We start from the raw sequence: 24,149 nt of genomic DNA on the forward strand, positions 1-24,149 counted from the left end.
TAACTGTACTGAGGCGCGCCGTAATAAGGATGGGATCAAAAAAGAGGTTGCCTGCCCAGAGGCAATTAGCTTTTGCAACAATTTTATGGAAGCAATGGATTTAGTGGACCAAATGGTAGGTTTATACGACATGGATCGCAGATCGGAAAAATGGTGGGAAAAGGTGTTTTTAGACTGGTTAGGGATGCTGCTGTAAACAGTTGGGTAATCAACGATCTTCATCGGAAAAAATACCTTTTCTTGAATTTTTAATACCAAAAGTTCACATAAGAAGTGAACTGGGAGGCCGTCCAAGAGGACAAAAAGCATGATAAATGTAGGAGAACATCTGCCAGTCAAGGGTGGAACACGTCAACGTTGTGCAAGATGTTTCCAACAGAAAATAGAAAAACGATCTTCAACATTGTGCAAGTTCCACTTGCAAAAATTTCTTTACGCCATACCACACTTAAAAGTATAAAATTATGTTAAACAAATGTTAACAAACACTTGGACCTTTTTTCATAAGGTACCACTGAGATATATATGTTCCAGTTAACAATACCAATGGGACAAATATGTTCCATCTGTCAATATGAAAATTAAGAAAAAAATCTTATGTAAATCGGTTTGCGTATGCTAATTACATACAAAAGAGCTTAACAATTACGATTTCAACTCAGTTTATTTAAGTAACCAAAGGGAGTCAGAAAGGGTTAAAGGACCATACGAAATATTTTTAAGTGTCTCCAGTCAATTCCATTTCTCGTTAGTGCTTTGATTTAAAGTCAGAATATTTCCCATTTCTTTCTCTGCTTCCAGTACTGTTATTTTCCAGGTTTTTTAGGTCTGTCTACTTGCAGTCGACCTCTTGAGGATTGATCCCAATTCAGCGCAGTCCTGGCAATTTCATCTGGGGGTGTACGGAATGTGTGGTCCATCCATCTCCATTTTCTTCGCTTTATTTGACTTATGACATTTTCTTGGTTGGTTTAGTTCCATAAACTTCTATTTGAGATTCAATTAGCCAAAAATATACAAAGAATTTATCGCAACGCTCTATAGATAAAAAATTATAATTCGTGTACTATGGGTTTTTTCTATCTTCTACGTTTCACAGCCATATAGCATTCACAGCTTTTACATTTATGTTATTGTACTGTATTCTATTATAAGCATATTGCATGTATTACGAACCTTATATATTCTTTCCTGTATCTCACGTTCTGTACCACCGTTACAGTCAATTATGCTGGCCAGATATACAAATTCCACCATTTCCTTAATTTCCTGGTGTTGATTACAATAGTCAAACCGCATTTCTTTGGGTTTGTTGATGTTTATTTCTAGACCAACCTTCTTTGATTCTTCTTGTAATCTGTTTATTTTTAGTTGCATGTCGTTTTTTTACGCTTTAAGAAGCATATATATCATCAACATAATCTAGATCTTCCAGTCTGTTTGTTAATCATCAGTAAAATCAAACCCAGCCCTTTTTTCCTCTGTTTAGCACAGTTATTCGGTCAGATCTTATGCCGTTGTGTAGGATTTGGTTTTCTGTATCGCTATAGATTTTTTTTATGAGATTAATTAATTTTTTTTGTTTTCCCATTTCCTTTATGGCTCTCCTCTCTACAGGCTCTCTTATAAGTGGTGAGTTGAATTCCTGCGATTATTTTAAGATTAATTGCGTTAATTAAGTGCGTTAATTTGGTCTGTGCTCTGAAACCTGCTTGTTCCTTTTTTAAAATTGGTTCCACTCTGTTTGTCAATCGGTCGTTTATAATTACTGCTGTTATTTTATTTATGGTATTCAGGAATGTGATTCCTCTCCAGTTTTCGCCATATATTTTGTCATCCTTTTTAGGAATCTTCTTTATAAGTCTTGTTTTCCATTCTTTGGGCAATTTTTTCTCTCTCCAGGCCCTTTGAGCGTTTGATTAGCTTTGGAAGAAATATGTAATTTGGAAAAAAAGCGAAAAGTAATGAAAAGACGTAAACAAATATTGGTATGTCACTTAGAGTTACCTTAAAAGTTATTTAGAGTTAAGCTGCAGTTAGAGTTACTTTGAAAATTATTATGAAACTACATGAACATTAGCCTAAATAAACTTTAGCTAAATAAGCCTGAATTATTGTCTTTATAAAATCCGACATTTAAGCAATAATTATTAAATTATCATAAATTATCCTAAGGTATATATTCCTAAGAAGCTATTTAAAAAGCAAAAATAAGGAATAAAACCAGAGTGGGAAAATTCTGACATCACAAGGAGAAATGTAACAGGTTCCTCTTCCGTCCGTATAATATATAAGCTTCAGAGTTGTACTTAATCTATTTACGTACTATTTGGTTTATTAGCTTTCAAAAAATGATTTATACCAGTTTTAAGTGCTATTGAAGGTAAATTTTTCTACTTGGATATTTTTAATATGTTCTTTTAATTCTGTCGAAATAGTTACGAGTACTTATATTAAATTTTCCTTTACGTTTGCATTCTCCTTTATACTAACAACAATATGTATTTACAATCAACCTTGTTGAATAATAAATAAAACAGTATGATTTAAGTCCACCATTGCATATAACCATTCATGTATCAATGAAAGAAGAAGTGGTAAAATACAATGACATACGGAAACATGATTTTTAAAATTTTCGTTATACATCGTTATAAATGAAATAATTCACTGAATCACCATTTAAGAGAATTAGGCAGTGTTGCCGATGTTCTTTAGAGACTAATAAACAAGAAAAAAAGTTACCGATGGAAATCGGGTTTTCCATTGTTTTCCACGATGACTAACATGTAGAAAAACACCGATGAAATAAATTAGGGATGAAATACGAACAACTTTTCACATTTTGTGAAACGTTAAAAACTTTTAGAACGCCAAACAAAAGTCAGCCAAGAAGACAAATTGGACAAAACTTTAAGTTAAGATTTTAAAGTAGTTAACTACAGGATCTACCTGTAAATGATAATAGATTACTTCAGAAAAATCACTTTAGTTAATAACTATGAAGGAGGATTTAGACCTGGTAAATCTTCCACCGGCCAAGTTCTCGCACTAACAGATCATATTAAAGATGGCTTCTAAAAAAAAATCTCATAACAAAGACAGCTTTCGTTTTTTCGTCATGTTGGAGGGCAAAGTACGTAGTTAAAGAGTTCAAAAGAACGGCCTCCCACAGGGAAGTGTTTCGACCAAACGACCAAACCACGCCCAGTAAAACCAAACACTTCCTCTATTCTGACAATCTTGCAAGATGTGCTCAAGGAAAAAGTTTTGAAGAAGTAGAAGAGAAATTCGAAACTGCCTTAAGCGCAGTAAGTGCATACTACCTACAGAATTCCCTAAGGCCAACTCTTCTAAAACCCAAGTCTTTGTCTTTCGCGCAAAGAAAGCTACGCGAAAACTTCAAATTGTATGGAATGGTAATAAATTAGAACACACATACCAACCTAAATATCTTGGAGTGACTCTGGACCAGTCCCTCACTTGCAGATACCATTGCATAAAAACAAGAGGAAAAGTAACAACTAGGAACAGAATACTCAGGAATCTAATGGGAACTAAATGGAGTGCAAGTCCTGGTGTCTTAATAACAGAGCGACAGGCACTGTATATTTCAACTGCTGAATATGCGTGCCCCATTTGGAACAGATTTGCCTATACCAAACAAGTGGATACTGCGCTAAATGAGACATGCAAGTTAGTCGTAATGCATGAAACCAACGTCTATGCGATATAAAATCTATATAAAGTAGTGGGTTTCGCAGATACCTTCACACGCAGAAATGCAAAAAACACACGCAACTAGTATTGTCATCTAGAGCCCATACAGAGACATCGTCTCAGGGTCAGCAACCTCCAAATCGAGACTCTTACTTTTCCATGGAAGGTATCTGTTAAAAACTTGAACATTACACCTACTTATTAACAAAGATGTAATGCATAACAAATTTTTTGCAACTTTAAGGGTTTTTACCCAAATATTTAAGGCTAGACTCATGTATACTGGTAAATGCACTGATGATGTTTATATGAAGTTTATATGAACAATCTATTATAGTTTTGGATAATGCCCCATACCATTTGGAAATTTTAAATAAACAACCAACAAATTACTGGACACTACGAATGAAAATATTCTATTTCTTCAGGATTTTTTCAAGCCAAAATTATAGAGTTAGCCAAAAGGAATGAAAAACTAAACCTATTTATAGTAGAAGAGATTATACATCATTTTCGACATAATGTATTAAGACTGCCCTCGTACCATTGTGAATTCAACCCAATTGAAAGTATTTGGGGAATATGCAAAACTTACTACGGGAACTATGTTATAGTGGCGCAGCAGTTTTAGAAACATGACAAGAAGCATTAGATACCCCTATTTGGGAAAAAATTGTGCGAAAATGTGAAAAGTTAAAAAAAGAATGTTTGATGCGTGAAAATCGCATCGAAGCAATTAATCCAGTCATCATTTACAATCGAAATGAAGGTACCGACGACAGAGATAATGAGTATAGATCTTATTCTTAATTACACTGTAAGGTAATATGTAATTTTCTTGTTATGAAAAATTTTGAGTGTTATTGTTATTATTTTTAAACAAATACAATTTAAAAATAATATAAATTGTAATATTCTTCTCTTTTTGCATTAGTAATTGTAAATTTTTCTAAATTAATGTTAAATACATTATCACTTAAAACCATATTTTGGAAGCACTAAAAAGCACTAAATCTTCCAATTTTCCTTAGCAAGATGAATCGCTGTGCAACTATTTGCATTCGATTTAGGAAAGTATCGGTAAAGTTTGTGAACAAAATTCATGATGGTAAAATGAAAATTGCATTTTGTGCATAACGAAAATGCATTTCCAAAGTACATAGAAAATGAAAAATTTGCAACTTGAAAAATATCGACAGGAATGGATTCAATTTTGGTACTCGGGGGATTTTGAGGTCGCTGAATACGAATATGATAACTCGAAAACTCCCAAATAATAGGGGTTGTTTTTGACTGATTTCGAATGAAAATAACATAAAAATCCAGGAGGCGAGGACCACATCTGGACACTAGTTAGCTTGAGGACCATTCGTTGTTTTCGTATTTGTATTTAGCGATCTCGAAAATCCACGAGTTATGACTGTCGATTGATTTAGAATGAAATTAACATACTCTAGGAGATGAGGTCCACTCTGGGCACCACGTATTTCGAGCATCAGAGTAACAAAATTAAACTCGTTGCTGTTGATATTTTCTTAGTTAAAAATTTTTCATGTTTTATGAGCTTTAGAAATCCATTTTCCTTATCCACAAAATGCAATTTTCATTTAACCACCATGAATTTTGTTTACAGACTTTCTGACAGTTTCCCGAATCGAATGCAAGAAGTTGCACAGTGATTCATCTTGCTCCGGAAAATTGGTAGATTTAGTGCTTCGTTTCCTCGCCTATGTCTTCGTCAGGGCTTCATATATTGGGAGAATTTGCCATTAACTTTACTTCACAGCGGACCGTTTAAGTCAAAGCTTTCATCGCTAATTTAAAATAGCCGCACATTCGTGAAATATACTTTACTATGCATTTCCTTACAAACATTTTTAGTGTTTTTAATTCATTATTCATAGTCATAGTCTTTAATATGTTCATCGGAGATTTGTAGGTTGATAGGATATTAGCTTTTAGTGATTTATCGCAGGAAATAACGCAACATTTCCGATACTATAATCATTGATTATATTGTCAGCGTACTTATGTTATTAACTGGAAATCTCAGAAATTTATTCATTTCCTGCTTACGGTGTATATTTATTACCATTACAGCACATAATATGCAATATAATAATGCAATAAAAATGGGGATCTGCTAACATTCTAATGAAAAGTATAAAAACTGAGGTTAAATCAAGAGAAACTAACTTAATCATTTTACTAATAATTTTTACACCTGATCTTCTGATAATATCTTCGGCATTATATATATATATATATATATATATATATATATATATATATATATATATATATATACAAGGTAATTGATTAGTGTGATAAAGCTCATAGATCCGGTATTAATAATAGATAGTAATAAAAGTCAAAAATGAATATTGTAGGTACCGTTCGCGTCATAAAAAACTGGTACAACTCTTATTACCGAAAATCATGTTTTTCAAGTTGTGTAAGTTGATCTTGTCACATGTGTCATTCTAATTTCTAGGGCACTGTTGCCAGTTTAACAAAAATATTATATGAAATCAGCTAAAAGCAGGGCTGTGTGACAGACCGCCAGTTTTGAGTATTCTAAAAACTAAAACATCGAGCATTCTCGATCAGTCAGTCACATTAAATTTGTTTAAACATGCATCCTAAAAAATTCTCATATTAATTTTGTAATTTTTCATTATTTCAATTAAGTACTCATACCTTGATTTGTGTTTTATTATAATTTATGAAAATATTTCAATTCAAATATAGTGATAGATAAAATCAATCTAGATATAACTTTAAATTATTATAATAAAACATTACAGTGAGGTATTGGATTGTAACTGTCACTTTATAATCTACGTAGGATAAAGTATAATGTTAGTTTTTGTTAATGTTATCGTTCATATAATAAATAATAAATTAATCTTGGTAGTTGGCGTGTGACTAAACTTACTGATACAAAATACAGTTCGTGTTTGGTAGGTAATTGAAGTAAAAAATTAGGTACAGTAGATGCATTCCAATGTTCCCTGTGCCAATAATCTAGGTTTAAAGATCCTTCAAATATTTTGGATATTAGCTGAACCCTATCTCTGGTTATTAAATTTATTAAATACGGTTTTTTGTTGTTAATGATAAAAATAATACCTATTTAATAATAACTTTATTTTTTTAATTAGATTTAGTGCAATTCCGTTATCTGTGATGGCAACAGCGAATTAATTCACGAACCACTATATCCAGTCTGAACCCAGGTTTACATTGGGAAAAAAAAGTGTACCAGTTTTATATGACGGGAAGTGTACCTTTGAGGTTCACATTATCAAATTAGTTAGAATGTTACAGGGCGTTCGTAACATTGTGGCAGACCAAACTTATGGTTTTTTTAAATGGAACACCCCATATTTATTTTATATTCGAAATCTTCTTTTCTTCCACATCACAACGGTGTAAAGTTATGTTATATTATACAGGGTATTTAAAAGTGTAAAGCAACATTACGTTAATTTGTGTAATGGTTGTAGGGAGTAAAATAGAGTCAGTTTTTAACTTGGAACCAATGATTTTTTTATTTTCTTTGTCTTAATAGTTTCATTATCTAGTCATCATAATAAAGACGAAGATGACACTTATAAGAGCAATTGAAAAATGAGATAAGGAAGCAAAGAAAATAAGGCTAGAGATAAACTGTTAAGGGCTGTTAAGAAGCAAGACTCTAAGTAAGGGAGCAAAGATGAACCTATATAAAACCTTAATAAGACCTGTTGTACATATGGGATGAAAACAACGACGATTGACAAGAAAGAGGAAGATAGCCTACTAAAATTAGAAAGAAAAATAATAAGAACAATACTGGGCCCAAATGTAATAAGAGAGGAAGAAAGAAGAATGGAAACAAATGCCGAAATTGAAGGAGAATTAATGGTAGAAAATATAGTTAGATACATAAAACCTCTTCGCTTAGAATGGATAGGACATATACAGATATGCCCATACTCAGATATGCTGAGAAAGATAACTAACTGGACACCACTATTGCCCAGGTGCAGAGAAAGACCTAGAAGAAGATGACTGGGTGATGCAGAAGATGATATAAGAACAATGAATTTTAAAGACTGGAAAGTTCAGTACAAGGACAGGAAGAAAAGGAAAATAATCACGACAACAACAAAAACACACAGCAAGTTATAAATGGTATAGAGGAATAATCCGCCTCATCCAAAAATAGAATTTTGAACGCCATGGCGTTCGCTATACTCCCTAGGGATTGTAAAGCTTAATGAATCAATGACTATTTTCATTTATTAAGCACAGCCACTATAGCAGTCCTGTTTTTCGTACAAAAGTTAGATTGCGATTTCTGAAAAATCTGTACGTGATAGGTAAAATTCGATTTACTTATTAGTCATCGATCTTTTTTTTTTTAAATTGCAGCACTGTGTAATAATCTCTACTTTATATTCTTGTAACAAAGAAGTGAAGCGGTTGTAAAATTTAAAATTAAAATAAAGTACAGAATGTTACATTAAACAAACATGTCTTTGTTTCGGTACCCGTAGGTACCATGGAAAACCCCGTATATTTGTAACTAAATTTAAAACGTGAAGCTTACAGCTACCTTCTATTTTTGTAAATAACTTTTTTTGGTATCTCCTTTAATAACAGACATAATGAACTCTCGTCACAACAAAAGTTGATCACCCTGTATATATATATATATATATATATATATATATATATATATATATATATATATATATATATATATATATATATATAGTAAGAAAAAGTAGTCCAAAGTTTTTTGACTAGTTTGGAAAAAATATATGTAAATACTTTTTTCTTTTTGGGTGTGGTAGTCAATAAAAAATAGAGCTTTGCTAAGGCGTACTATTTATTCTGAATCCAAGCTTTCGGTGGTTTTTTGCCACCTTTATCAAGGTCTACAAAGAAAATTACTATGAAGTAACAAACTGAATGGTGCCAAAAAGGCTGTAAAAAACTATAAAAAACTTACCCGAATGTAAGATTCGTGGCATAAACAACAACGTTAAATAACATGATAAAACTGAGGTTGCAACTAAACTTAAAAATGTTACTGTTAAAAAACACTTTAAAAATTACTAAAAACGTTACAAGTTAAAAACAAAATGTAGGACGACATGTTGAAAATAGTCGTCGTTGCAGGCTTGATTTCAGTCACATTTCACGAGCAGAAAGAGAAAGTGAGTGGATAATTATTGTTTAAATAGTTTGGAGAAAATACAAAAAACAACTTTGAAATTAACGTCTAACAGAATACTGTTAGTGAATTTTTAGTACTGCCAACTGTATTACCAACTTGAAATTAAGCGGGAAATTAAAAATGTAAATTATAACATAAGCAATCGAAAGAAAATAGTATTTAGTAAATAGGTTTAGAAAAAACAACTCAAAACAAAACAAAACTGAATTAGTAATTGCAGTTTGATCGTAAATATTCAATTAATAATGATATTTAAAAAAAGGAAAGAACCAAAGAAAACTCTGAGATGCAAAATAGCTCAGTCAAAAGTCAATATAAAATTGTAAATTTTGCTAAGATTCTGGATCTCAGATCTCTTATTAAGATTGTTATTATCACTCTTGCTGATATGTACCATCTCTAAGAAAGTTCTCTTGAATTTATTTTTCTCTCTGGCTAATATTTTTACATTGTTGAAATCTATCTTATGGTCTAGATCGATAGTATGCTCTGCCAAAGCACAAGTAGGTTTGTTTAATCTACAATCACTCTTATGAGAAATAATACGGCTAGACAGATTCCTTCCAGTTTCACCAATGTACGTGGATGGACATTCAGTACATTGAATGCAATAAACAACATCTGTAGTCTCTAGCGTGGTTAGGGGTTGTTTTATTTTGCTATACAGCTGACGTATGGTTTTGATGTTCTTGTTAGCTATTTTGATATTCTTAAAGTCTTTAAAAATCTTAGTGAGTTCAACGGTTAGTTTCGGAATATATGGAAGGGCATAAAAATACACACTTGTTGGAGCAGAAATATTTTGTGCTGAGGGCACTGATTGTGACATAGTAAGTATGTTGTTTCTATTAACAAAGGGGACATTAAAAATTAATTTATTTATCAGTCTTAGAGGATATGAATTTTCAACAAAAATATTGCGTAAGAGGTTGAGATCATGTTGGAGATAATCCGGATGAGACAACCTTTTGACACGTTCTTTCATCGCTAGGACTAAATTAGTTTTCATCCTCGGGGGGTGGTAGGAGTGGTAGCTTATGAATCTATTGCTACATATGGGTTTTCTATACCATTGTGTTTTCACAACATTATCCTCACATCTATGCAAACTCATGTCAAGGAAAGGCAAAGATCCCTCCCGCTCCTCCTCGCATGTGAATTGCAAGTGTGGGTTTTGTTGGTTGAAAACATTTAACGTAGAGTGTATGGAGTCTGCAGGTAGTGCCAAGATTAAGTCATCCACATATCTCTTTATGAACGGTATTTCAAAATTGATTTGTTGCAAACTATCTTCAATCAAATCATCTAAGACATAATTGCACAGTATTGGTGAAATACTGGAACCCATTGGAGTACCAAAGACTTGTTTGTAGTAACAGTCATTAAAAATAAAAACATTAGAGTCAAAAACAAAAGAAATGAGTTTTTTGATATTAGCTAAGTTAAGGGTTGTGTGTATTGATATGTCATCCCAGTGTTTCTCAACGCTAACCAATATTGTGTGTAATGGTAAATTAGTGAACAGAGATACTACATCAAAACTAACGAGCTTATAGTTCGTAGGTAATTTAAAGTTATTAATAAAAGAACTGAAACTGAAAGAGTCCTGAATGCAAAACTCGCTGTTATTACTGTACGTTTCTGTGAGAATATTAGTTAAAAAACTTGCTATGGGGCCATTAGGTGTACCTATTGAGGACACTATTGGTCTCATAGACAGAGTAGGTTTATGAATTTTTGGGAGAGCATAAAATCTAGGAGCAATTGCATTGTAAATTTTCAAACTTTTACCAACTGATTGATCTATTTGATTCTCCTTTACCAAATCAGAAACTAGTTTATTAGCCTTTTGTTGCAAAGTACACACGGGATTATTGTTCAACTTTTTATAATATTTAGTGTCAGTGAGTAAGTCTTCACATTTTTGTATATAGTCCCTAGTGTACATTGCTACAGTGACATTGCCTTTGTCGCTCTGGACAATCTTGATCTCAGGGTGATGTTTCAAAAAAGTTTTGCATTTGATATAATATTTATTTAAGAAATGGTCTTTTTCATCTTTGTTGAGAAAGTTAGTAATTATATTAGTGCATTTGGACCTCAGAATGTCCTTATCGACATTCTCAATTGGTCTTAAAATGTTTTCGATGTCTGCCAACAAAGAGGAAACTTTAAAATCTTTTTTGTTAGGAAGTAAAGCGAACTTAGGGCCTAAAGCCAACAACTTTTTAACTTCTACAGGAAATTCTAAGTCTGTGAGGTTTTTAAACCAACTCTCCCTGAAATCAATACTGTCAAAACTATCTAATCTGAACTTATTAAATTTATTGATATTGGTTCTCTTAATGTTGAGTTCAAACGTAGACAACAAGTAATTTATAACAATCTTTTTCATAAAATTAAGAGAACCAATATCAATAAATTTAATAAGTTCAGATTAGATAGTTTTGACAGTATTGATTTCAGGGAGAGTTGGTTTAAAAACCTCACAGACTTAGAATTTCCTGTAGAAGTTAAAAAGTTGTTGGCTTTAGGCCCTAAGTTCGCTTTACTTCCTAACAAAAAAGATTTTAAAGTTTCCTCTTTGTTGGCAGACATCGAAAACATTTTAAGACCAATTGAGAATGTCGATAAGGACATTCTGAGGTCCAAATGCACTAATATAATTACTAACTTTCTCAACAAAGATGAAAAAGACCATTTCTTAAATAAATATTATATCAAATGCAAAACTTTTTTGAAACATCACCCTGAGATCAAGATTGTCCAGAGCGACAAAGGCAATGTCACTGTAGCAATGTACACTAGGGACTATATACAAAAATGTGAAGACTTACTCACTGACACTAAATATTATAAAAAGTTGAACAATAATCCCGTGTGTACTTTGCAACAAAAGGCTAATAAACTAGTTTCTGATTTGGTAAAGGAGAATCAAATAGATCAATCAGTTGGTAAAAGTTTGAAAATTTACAATGCAATTGCTCCTAGATTTTATGCTCTCCCAAAAATTCATAAACCTACTCTGTCTATGAGACCAATAGTGTCCTCAATAGGTACACCTAATGGCCCCATAGCAAGTTTTTTAACTAATATTCTCACAGAAACGTACAGTAATAACAGCGAGTTTTGCATTCAGGACTCTTTCAGTTTCAGTTCTTTTATTAATAACTTTAAATTACCTACGAACTATAAGCTCGTTAGTTTTGATGTAGTATCTCTGTTCACTAATTTACCATTACACACAATATTGGTTAGCGTTGAGAAACACTGGGATGACATATCAATACACACAACCCTTAACTTAGCTAATATCAAAAAACTCATTTCTTTTGTTTTTGACTCTAATGTTTTTATTTTTAATGACTGTTACTACAAACAAGTCTTTGGTACTCCAATGGGTTCCAGTATTTCACCAATACTGTGCAATTATGTCTTAGATGATTTGATTGAAGATAGTTTGCAACAAATCAATTTTGAAATACCGTTCATAAAGAGATATGTGGATGACTTAATCTTGGCACTACCTGCAGACTCCATACACTCTACGTTAAATGTTTTCAACCAACAAAACCCACACTTGCAATTCACATGCGAGGAGGAGCGGGAGGGATCTTTGCCTTTCCTTGACATGAGTTTGCATAGATGTGAGGATAATGTTGTGAAAACACAATGGTATAGAAAACCCATATGTAGCAATAGATTCATAAGCTACCACTCCTACCACCCCCCGAGGATGAAAACTAATTTAGTCCTAGCGATGAAAGAACGTGTCAAAAGGTTGTCTCATCCGGATTATCTCCAACATGATCTCAACCTCTTACGCAATATTTTTGTTGAAAATTCATATCCTCTAAGACTGATAAATAAATTAATTTTTAATGTCCCCTTTGTTAATAGAAACAACATACTTACTATGTCACAATCAGTGCCCTCAGCACAAAATATTTCTGCTCCAACAAGTGTGTATTTTTATGCCCTTCCATATATTCCGAAACTAACCGTTGAACTCACTAAGATTTTTAAAGACTTTAAGAATATCAAAATAGCTAACAAGAACATCAAAACCATACGTCAGCTGTATAGCAAAATAAAACAACCCCTAACCACGCTAGAGACTACAGATGTTGTTTATTGCATTCAATGTACTGAATGTCCATCCACGTACATTGGTGAAACTGGAAGGAATCTGTCTAGCCGTATTATTTCTCATAAGAGTGATTGTAGATTAAACAAACCTACTTGTGCTTTGGCAGAGCATACTATCGATCTAGACCATAAGATAGATTTCAACAATGTAAAAATATTAGCCAGAGAGAAAAATAAATTCAAGAGAACTTTCTTAGAGATGGTACATATCAGCAAGAGTGATAATAACAATCTTAATAAGAGATCTGAGATCCAGAATCTTAGCAAAATTTACAATTTTATATTGACTTTTGACTGAGCTATTTTGCATCTCAGAGTTTTCTTTGGTTCTTTCCTTTTTTTAAATATCATTATTAATTGAATATTTACGATCAAACTGCAATTACTAATTCAGTTTTGTTTTGTTTTGAGTTGTTTTTTCTAAACCTATTTACTAAATACTATTTTCTTTCGATTGCTTATGTTATAATTTACATTTTTAATTTCCCGCTTAATTTCAAGTTGGTAATACAGTTGGCAGTACTAAAAATTCACTAACAGTATTCTGTTAGACGTTAATTTCAAAGTTGTTTTTTGTATTTTCTCCAAACTATTTAAACAATAATTATCCACTCACTTTCTCTTTCTGCTCGTGAAATGTGACTGAAATCAAGCCTGCAACGACGACTATTTTCAACATGTCGTCCTACATTTTGTTTTTAACTTGTAACGTTTTTAGTAATTTTTAAAGTGTTTTTTAACAGTAACATTTTTAAGTTTAGTTGCAACCTCAGTTTTATCATGTTATTTAACGTTGTTGTTTATGCCACGAATCTTACATTCGGGTAAGTTTTTTATAGTTTTTTACAGCCTTTTTGGCACCATTCAGTTTGTTACTTCATAGTAATTTTCTTTGTAGACCTTGATAAAGGTGGCAAAAAACCACCGAAAGCTTGGATTCAGAATAAATAGTACGCCTTAGCAAAGCTCTATTTTTTATTGACTACCACACCCAAAAAGAAAAAAGTATTTACATATATATATATATATATAGAGTGTTTCATTAATAATTGGAAATATTTTAACTGTAAATTCTTGGACTCAAAATATTAAGGTTTAATGAAAATCACTTAAATAAAAATAAAATGTGGCCCCTTACTGAGTTACAGAGTGTTTTATTTAAAAATTTAAAAACTATTTTTGTATCCAGTAATTTAAAATTATTTGACATATCCTTGTCATACTTAGCACTAAGTGTATGTACTGTATACCCTACTAAATTATGTTAACTAACGTTTGTGGCTACTACCAGAGGCGTACGACAGGGAAAGCGAATGGTTGACCCTTCCCAAATTCTACTCCACTGGTGAAATTGCTATTTTAGCGCAATTTTTAGATTCTCCAATTCTTTCTATGTAAATAACATACTCTCTAGTCTTAACGATAAAGTCATTATTTTTCCAGATATTTGAATTTAAAAATAAAGCGGCACAGTTATTTTGATTAGTGTATTAATTGTGTCAGTGTTTTTGGTTTATAGGATTTCATTTATTATGCAAATGAAATTTTAATCACTACTAACAAAAAACATATTATTTATAGAAATTTCTTGAAACGAATAGATGCACCATTGTGGTTCTAAAAAGAACCATTTTGTTATATTCTAAATATAAAAACAATTTTTATACGAAACACATACATTAACACGAAAATATCAAAAAACACATTTAACTAACCTTTTATAATTATAATAAAAGTTCAATGCCACTTTACCTCAATAAGCTTATAAATTCTTTCTTTTAAGACAAACTTTTAAAACAATTACACTAATCTTGAAATGCGAAATATGCTACGTGTTTATGTACAAGAAAATTATTCCTGTCTTGCTGCTGCACGAAGTTTTTGAGAAATGTATTTAGACATATTTTATCACAATCGCCAAACTTTCACAATATTTTTAGTCGATTAGAAGATACTGGAAAATTTAAGCCTAAAAGTGATGTGGAACGACCGAAAATTTTAACAGTTGATCAAGAGTTGTTAATAATCCTGAACTAAGCACTCGGCGTTTATTATCAATGACTGGAGAAAGCCACTGTTCAGTATTTCGAGTACTGAAAAAATAAAATTTACGACCTTATCACTTTGGAGATTAAAATTTTATTTGAGTAATTAATTCAATCCTATGACCCAAAAACAACGACATAATTAATACATTATTCAAAATAACTGTACCGCTTCATTTTTAACTTCAAATATCTCGAAAAATAATAACTAAATTGGTAAAAATGAAGAGTACCTATTATATACATAAGAAGTATTGGAAAATCGAAAAATTGCTCTAAAATAGCTATTTCGATAGCTATTTCGCCAGTGGCGTAGAATTTGGAAAGAGTCAACCATTCACTTTCTTTTGACGTACGCTTCTGGTAGTAGCCAGAAACGTTTATTTAACATAATTTTATGGGGTGTATAACACTTACACTTCCTGCTGAGTATGACAAGAATAGTTTACATAGTTTTACAGTACTGGTACAAATAGTTCTTTTTTTTGGCTTAGACTTATCGTCATACAGCCAGACACAAAAGGACTAAGACAGTCATCATTATAATTATTTACCTAAATGCCCTATCAAAATAAAAGATTACATCGATATTAGGAGAACAGGGACACACTCTTCTCGCCTAGGAACCTATCAAGGCATTTATTTATATAAGACACAACACTAGGTCACGGAGAGGAGGAAGTTATACAAATGGTTTAAAACAAAGGTAACAAGATTAACGAAATAATTTTTAGAGAATTAGAATGATAATTTGCTGTCTTTTAAAAATTTAATCAACGAGTTGTAAATATCTACAGAGCCAAGTGATAATAAATATAGTATATTCCAAGGAGCTGCTATTTTATATTTTAATAAATCATTTATAAGTTTGAATGAGTAGACTCTCTTTTTAGAACAACCAAAAAATATATCATCTAAATCACTGTCCTCTCCACAATGCTCACATTTGTCATTATCCAAAACCTTTATTTTAAATAAGTGCTTTGGATAACATGCGTGTCCGAAACGTATTCTAATAATGGAGGTTATGTGCCTCCTGGAAGCTCTAAAAGACTTGTACCAAGGACATTTGGGAATATCTGGCTGAATTATCGAGTATCTATTTTGGTTCACAAAAGAGTATTCCTTCCACTGGTAGCTCCACTCTCGAAGCAATGTTGACTGGCAAGAAACAATAAGTCGACATATTCATTATGTTCAAATCCTGCATGTGCTTTAATCCACAGAAAATGTACATTGATTCCTTTGATTAAAAGAGTTTGACTAATATGTTTAATTCCATAAATGTATGGGCAGTCTTGTAACTTTGGTGGTCCATATTTACCAATGGATTTTAACACTGCTAAGGAGTCCGACAAAATTATAATATGGGCAAAATCAACTTCAGCTACATATAATAAAGCTTCATATATTGCAATAGCCTCTGCTGTATAAATCGAAGTTTCCAGGTTCAGTTTGAATTTCTTTTCTATATGTTCCGATGGTATAAAAAAAAGCGCATCCCGTTCCATCTGGAGATTTAGACGCATCTGTATATAGAGCTATTGCCTCTTTGTTCTTTGTAGTTCTTAAATTTTTAAATAAAACATTCTGTAACTCAATTAGGAGCCATCAGTTTTATTTAAATGATTTGGGTTAAACCTTTATATTTTGTGCCCAAGGATCTACAGTTAAAATATTTCCAATTATTAATAAAACACCCTATATAAATTGAATAGCAAAGATTGACTGTTGGGTGATGAATGCACTAACTGATAATAGTTTAAAATGAAAATATATATATTTAAAAATCAACAATTGGGCATAAAATAGCTGGAATTTCATTCAAATGAGTTATTTCTATAAAATACCGCATTCCCAAAGCAATAGGGTTTTATCTACATGGGAAAATTAGAAAGCATGGAGGAAGCATCAATCCTACATAGTTGGATTTGAACTTACTACATACCTAAAATATTCAATTTCGAATTTTGTCGAAATATTTAATATCAAAGTCAAATACATTGAATTGCAGGTTGTTTACGAATAGGTATAAGTAGAAGAAGTTATCAAGTAATTGGATGTTTTCTTTCAGTTCAAATACTTACTCCTAAGATAATGTCATTCATGTTTAAGACGATAGTTCGATGACCTACGTAATTAATTCGTTAAAAATATTGGGCTATTAATAAAACATATTGAAGGAGTCATTATCATTTATAACTATCATTATAACTTATCATTTATACTTACCTATTGTTATTAAGATCCTTTGTATTGTTATTTGTACCTGATGGGCTAACCGTATTTAACATATATATAGTCATTTATTAATTCAATCTAACAACATTTATTGTTTATGAAAAATAAGACGAAAAGAAAAGTTAATAAAAGCCGTAAAAAGGAAGAATAAATAAAAATAAATGCAGCGATGTAGATAAAGAAGTAAGGATTGAGAACATTTAACAGACAATTTTTGTGGTGCTGTATAATGCTGACGAAATTTTTAATAAAGATGCAAAAGAAGAAGAGAGAATCATTACAGAGACATAAATTATTTTGTAAACAAACAAACAAGTACAAAGTAGTATAAACTCTACAGAGTCTAAATAGTACATTTAATAAACATAGAATGTATTTACAAAAAATGTTTAAAGAAAAGCAAATTCGTTGTATTATATCAATAAAAACTTTTATTAAAGTGATATGGATTTTTAATGAAGTTTGGAATTAGGTATTAGTCTAGCAGCCAGGGGAGGTTGAGTACTCACTTTTATGTCCCCTCGATACCTTGACGTTTTTTATGTTTTTTTTTTTGGTGCGTAGATTCGATTTTTCGAGGGAGGAGAATGATCAGAGGACAAAGAAAAGAGATGAACGAACTAATACAAACAACATTCAGAAGATCCTACCCCTATTTGGTAAAGGTGACGATAATGAGACACCAACACCAGAAATATTGAGGAGGAAGAGGTAAAGGGAGCATTAAGAAAATTAAAAAACAGAAAATCACCAGGAGAGGACAGAATACCGAACGAACTCCTACAGTACGAAGGACCAGATCTGACCAAACAACTACTAAAATTAATCCCAAAAATAATAGAACAAAACAGAATTCGTCAAGAATGGAGATCAATGATTCTAATACATCTCTTTAAAAAGGGAGACAAATCTGACCTGGAAAATTACAGAGGAATTAATTTATTAAATACAACACTAAAATTAAAAACCAAAGTGATAACAAATAACCTGAATGAAATTATAACACTGGCAGAAGAACAACAATGTTTTAGGTCGGGAAGATCATGTACCTACGCTATAGTATATTTAGTAAGATGTAAATTGGAGATGGAAGGTCAGATAACAGAACAAGTGATGGCGTTTAAATATCTAAGCATCCCATTATCTAGCTACTGAAAGCTCGAAACGGAAGTGGAAGATCAAGTGAATAAAGCAAACAGAGTCGCAGGTTGCCTGAATGAAACAATATGGAGAAATTAAATAATGACATACACAGCAGAAACAAGACCTGACACAGAGGACAAAAGGATATTAGAAACAGCAGAGATGAAAAAAAAAATATGGAAAACGCTATGGGCCAGAGCTAGAAGTACAGATATACGACGTAGATGCAAGGTGGAGAACATCAAGGTCTAGATAAGAAATAGAAGAGTAGAATGGAACGATCATATAAGCCAAATGACAACAAATAGAGTAGTAAAGACGGCAAGAGACGGTTTATCAGTAGGTCATCAGTAGTACCAACTTACTGGAGGAACATTTTAAAACAGCCTATTTGCAAATACAAATGCAAAAACAATTGCAAAATAAGCATTCGAGAGGGCTTTTCCAGGAACAAGTCAGCTTACATACGTGAGGTCAACTTTCAAAATCCCCTCATTTTAAAGGTACTGAGTTTAGCTTTTTGCAGAAAATTTTGCAGAATTAATTATCTATCTTTATTAATAAAGAAGTTATAAGAATTTTCAATATATCGGCAAAACAATAACAATTTTTTTAAAACTCTTAAAAATGTATCTCTGAATCTATATGGATTTTACGTATGTATTGGTTTTAATCGATGCGAGCTGGCCGTGCGCCCCAGAGCGTGTTTCATCTCTTGGTCACAAATAGTATTAAAACATTTATCAAAGCTTTTTGAGTTGTTCTATAACTTCCATTAGCCAAATTTTCAAAGTTTAAAGCTTAATTAAGTTAAAATCTCTAAACAAATTAATTCGTAACTTTTTACTGAACTTTTAATGTTTAATTGTTATAACTTTTTTATTAATAAAGATAAAGTAATTTTGTAAAATTGTTTTTAAAGCTGAAACAATTACGTTTAAAATGAAGGATTTTGGAAGTTGATGGCACGTATGGAAGCTGAGTTACTTGGAAAAACCCCAATCGAATGCCTATTTTGCAATTGTTTTTCACAAAAGTTGTTATAACTCCAAAGTTTTTCAGTGTTTTTGTCAGTGTTTTTCACATAAGTTGTTTACCAAAAGTAATTTTTTTAAGGTACCACTTTTATTTTGGTAAAATTAAATATCTCTAATAGTTTAGGAGATACAATTGTTGAGATACAAACAATTAAATTGTTAATAACAAATTATCTGACGGGATTTCAGCCTGGTATCCCCGAAAAATCGAATCTACGCACCAAAAGATATAGAAAAACGTCAAGGTACCGGAGGACATAAAAGTGCATACTTGACCCAACCTGGCTTCTAGACTATAATCCTTAGCTCATCTTAGACTTAATAGCGAAGGGAAGTTGAAGTTGAAGTCGGAACTTTAAAATAAACTTATTTTCAACCCAAATTGTGGTTAGTTCCTATTATTTTTCTTCTTCCTCTTCTTTTTGTGTAGGTTTTTAATGTACCTCCCGTAATTTGTCCTTCCATCGTTTTCGTAGTCTTCCCACTGATCGTCTTTCTATTTAGGAACCGTCTCTCGCCGTCTTTACTACTCTATTTATTGTCATTTGGCTTATATGATCGTTCCATTCTACTCTTCTATTTCTTACCCAATCTTTGATGTTCTCCACCTTGCATCTACCTCGTATATCTGTACTTCTAGCTCTGTCCCATAGTGTCTTGCCATCGATTTTTCTAAGGGTTTTCATCTATGCTGTTCTAGCATTATATTTGTTCTCTCTGTGTCGGATCGTGTTTCTGCCGCGTATGTCACGATTGGTCTGATCAATGTTTTGTAAATTCTGCCTTTCATTTCTTTCCCGATATTTTTATTTCTCCATTTTTGTTTTAGTTTTACCGTAGCTAGATAGTGTGATGCCTAGATACTTAAACTCCATCTCTTGTTCTATCTGATCATCCAGCTCTATTTTACATCTTAGTAGATTTTTTGTTATAATCATGTATTTTGTCTTTTTTGGGGAAACTAACATATTAAATTTTACGGCGGTTATATTAAATTGGTGCAGCATACATTGTAAATCATCTTCACTTTGAGAGATTAGTATTGCATCATCTGCATAGCAGATTATTTTAAGTTATTTTTCGTTCTTAATTTTTTATTATTTCAACCATGATCAGGTTGAATATAAAGGGCTCAGGGAATCCCTCCGTATTATCTTATTGCCAGCTTCAATTGGGTCAGTTAGTTCTTCTTAGACTTTTATTGTGTTGATCTGGTAGATATTTTCAATCGTTTTGATTATTTCTCTCGTGCGTACAATAAGTGGATAACGTACTTTAATTTTACCCTGTCAAATGTCTTCTTCCGGTCCAGGAAACTTAAATATGTCAGATTGTTGTATTCTAATGTTTTCTCTTGCACTTACCTCATTATAAATATAGCGTCAGTACATGATCTTACAGACATAAAACCTTATTTTTCTCCTGGATTTCATTTAATTTATTTGTTATCACTTTGGTTGGTAATTTTAGTGATGTGTTTAATAAGTTAATTCCTTAGTAATTCTCTGATTTGTCTTCCTTTTTGAAGAAAGGTATTAAAATGCTTGATTTACATTCTTATTGCATTCTGTTTTATTATATTATTTTGTTGGATCAATTTTATTAACTGTTTGATCAGATCTGGTCCTCCGTACTTTAGTAGTTCTTTCGCTATTCTGTCCTCTCCTGGTAATTTTCTATTATTTAATTTTCTTAATGCTTGCTTTACTCCCCCTTCTTCAATATTTATTTCTTCGTTTGTCGTCACTTCTGGTATTGGTGGTTCATTATCGTCACCTTTAGTAAATATGGATCGAGCCATATTTCCTTCTGAATGTGTCTCATTTTTATTATTTCGTTCATCTCTTTTCTTTTTCCTCTGATCTTGCTATCTGTTTAGTTCTTATTAAAGATAAAAATAATATTAAAATGCCACAAGAAAATATCTTCCTAACAACTCATGTGAACAATATACAGCAAAAAAAGTTACCTGAGTTTTAAAGAAAAAAATAAAGAGCAAAATAAATATACAATACTTCTGTTTGTGTTTACCATTGTATCAACAATCTGAGATAAGCAGATGATATAGTCTTACTTGCAGAAATCGAATCAGATCTGAAAACAATGGTAACAGAGCTAGAAGAAAAATAAAACACATAGGTCCAATGTTTTGGGTTTGAATCCTTCTCTTAGATTACGTAGATATTTATAGGCTTCTCTCATATCATCGTTTTAAAGATTATCTTCCATTTTCTGAATATTGTCGTTTTTGTATTTTTTTTTTCTCTGTTCGGCATATGTTATCGTCCCTTCGTCTTGCATCTTCAGAGATAGCTCCTCTTTCTCTGGTTTTTTCCTAATATTTTTTGTGTTCTTGATTTCTTTTCTGTTAGGCCTCTTTACAATCGTCATTGAACCGTTCTGTTTTTGTTTTTTTTTCTTTTTTGTGCCTATGATCTTTCTTGCTGCGTCAATTACTTTTGTTTTGATTTCTTTCAAATTTTCTTCGATGCCTAGACTGCCTGTATTTGTGTGTTTGTGTTATTTCTGTCACATAGTTCTATTTGATATCTCCTCTCAATTTTTGTATGTCTAGTTCCCATGTTGTTTTTTCCTGTTGGTCCCTCCTGTTTCTCTGAATTCTGCATCTGCATTTTATCTGTACTAGGAGAAGGTCAGATTCGCAACATGCTCCTCTTCCACACTTTACATCTTGTACGCCTGTTGTGCCCCTTTTGTCTATCAAGACATGATTAATGTGGTTGGCGGTTGTTCCACCAGGCATAATCCATGTTGCTGTGTATATATCACGGTGTGGGAAAAAAGTCGAGATTATGATAATGTTTTTTCTACTGGCAAAGTTGATAGGTAATTTTCAATTTTCATTGCCCATTGTCCAACGGCCAACCTGAAGAAGCAGAATTTTTTGTCAGGGTTTCTTCCCTCAGCCGATATGGTTCCAGTTTTAGGCATCAAAAACTCGTCTCTCACCTTCTCTCGTTCAGTACATAGCGCACACCGCCAGCGGTTAAGCGATGTGAGAATGTGAGATGTATATGCAGATGGAAAAACGAAAGTGATAAATGAGCCCAGAAAATAGAAAAAATCATAATAAACAACAATTAATTGAAAAATGGCACCGAATGTATACATTTAGGCCAAAAAAAAGCAGTAGGAGACTGGGGAAACACATTATAACAAATTTTCCAACATATAAAAACAAAACTGTTCGATCAATGTGTACTGCCAGTCATAACATTATCATTGTACTGGCTTTATAACGCTATGTGGATCCTAACCTTCTCATAATTTCTCTCCAGTCGTCCCTATCTATCGCCTTTCTCCGCAAAGCACGTATTCCCATATTTCTTATGTCTTCATCGATGTTATCAAGGAACCTTGTTCTGGGTCTTCCTCTTCTTCTCTGACCAATGGGTCTATCAAGAACCGTTTCTCAAACTGGGTCTTTTTGTTCCATCCGCATTACATGCCCTACCCATCTTATACGGGCGGCAGTGATGACACGTCGCAAAAATAACAAACGAGAAATTTGCAAAAGCACTACAAAAACTAATGTAAGTTACAGTCATTGAAACAATGCTATCTCTGAGGCAATATGGACAGTATTAGAGAAAACAATAACAAGTTGACTATCAGGTCTGTTTATAAGAATTAGGGAAATTTTTATTCAAAAAAAATCCTTTATTAAAGTTATATTAATATAAAAAGCCTATCGGGCTGCATCAAAGAACGTTTTCGGAATATTTATTCCATCATCAGTGCTATCCTAAAATAAGTATAACCACTTTAATTAAAGCAAACGTAAAAATTAAAATTTTGACCAAGGTTATTACAAAAATATGGTTTAATACTTACTAGATTTACATGTTTGAAGTCACTAAATATGTGGGTAAAAACTTTAAGTGTAGTTAGATTAACTTTTTAAGGTTTTTTTAAAGGGTTTTTACTCACATATTTAGTGGCTTCAAACATGTAAATCCAGTAAGTATTAAACCTAAATTTTTGTAATAACCTTTATCAAAATTTTAACTTTCAAGTTTGCTTTAATTAAAGTGGTTTATGTTTTAATGTTGTAATGTAGCTAATGTTCTGTGATGAAGCTCTATAGGGTTTTTATATTAATATACCTTTTATAAAGGAATTTTTTTAAATAAAAATTTTTTGATACATTGTATATAGCCAACCAACTACAGAAATTTAGTTTCCTTGTGAATTAGGGGAATCTTTTTATAAACAGACTTATAATAAAAAATACAGGTGAATGGAGAAGCAATATGTTAGTATTATGTGAACATAAACAAATGAAATGTTTAACAATATACACATTATTGGGCATAAAAGTTCTTAGATACACCATGAAAATATGAACTATGATCTATAAAGCTGCCCTAAAACAATATTTGATGTACCGTACTCAATGTTGGGTAGTTATAAAAAAGTACAACGAATTAATGTTAGAAAAATGAGAATGTTTAGCTGGGATAAAAGCAATAAGAATGGTGATGATCAATGAGTACTCTATTTGAAAAGTGTTGCCATCATATCAAACAAATGAACGATTAGTTCAAATTACTATGAAAGAAC

At 32.0% G+C, this 24,149-nt stretch overlaps 1 protein-coding gene across 7 annotated transcripts in view; it reads right to left on the reverse strand.

The window, feature by feature from the left end:
- The window catches only part of Cadps (calcium-dependent secretion activator 1), a 204,531-nt gene that overhangs the window by 89,970 nt on the left and 90,412 nt on the right, over nt 1-24,149 (reverse strand). The gene's annotated exons all lie outside the window — the stretch shown is intronic.

Source organism: Diabrotica undecimpunctata, chromosome 10 (genome assembly GCF_040954645.1).
Source record: "Diabrotica undecimpunctata isolate CICGRU chromosome 10, icDiaUnde3, whole genome shotgun sequence".
Classification (NCBI taxonomy): Eukaryota; Metazoa; Arthropoda; class Insecta; order Coleoptera; family Chrysomelidae; genus Diabrotica; species Diabrotica undecimpunctata.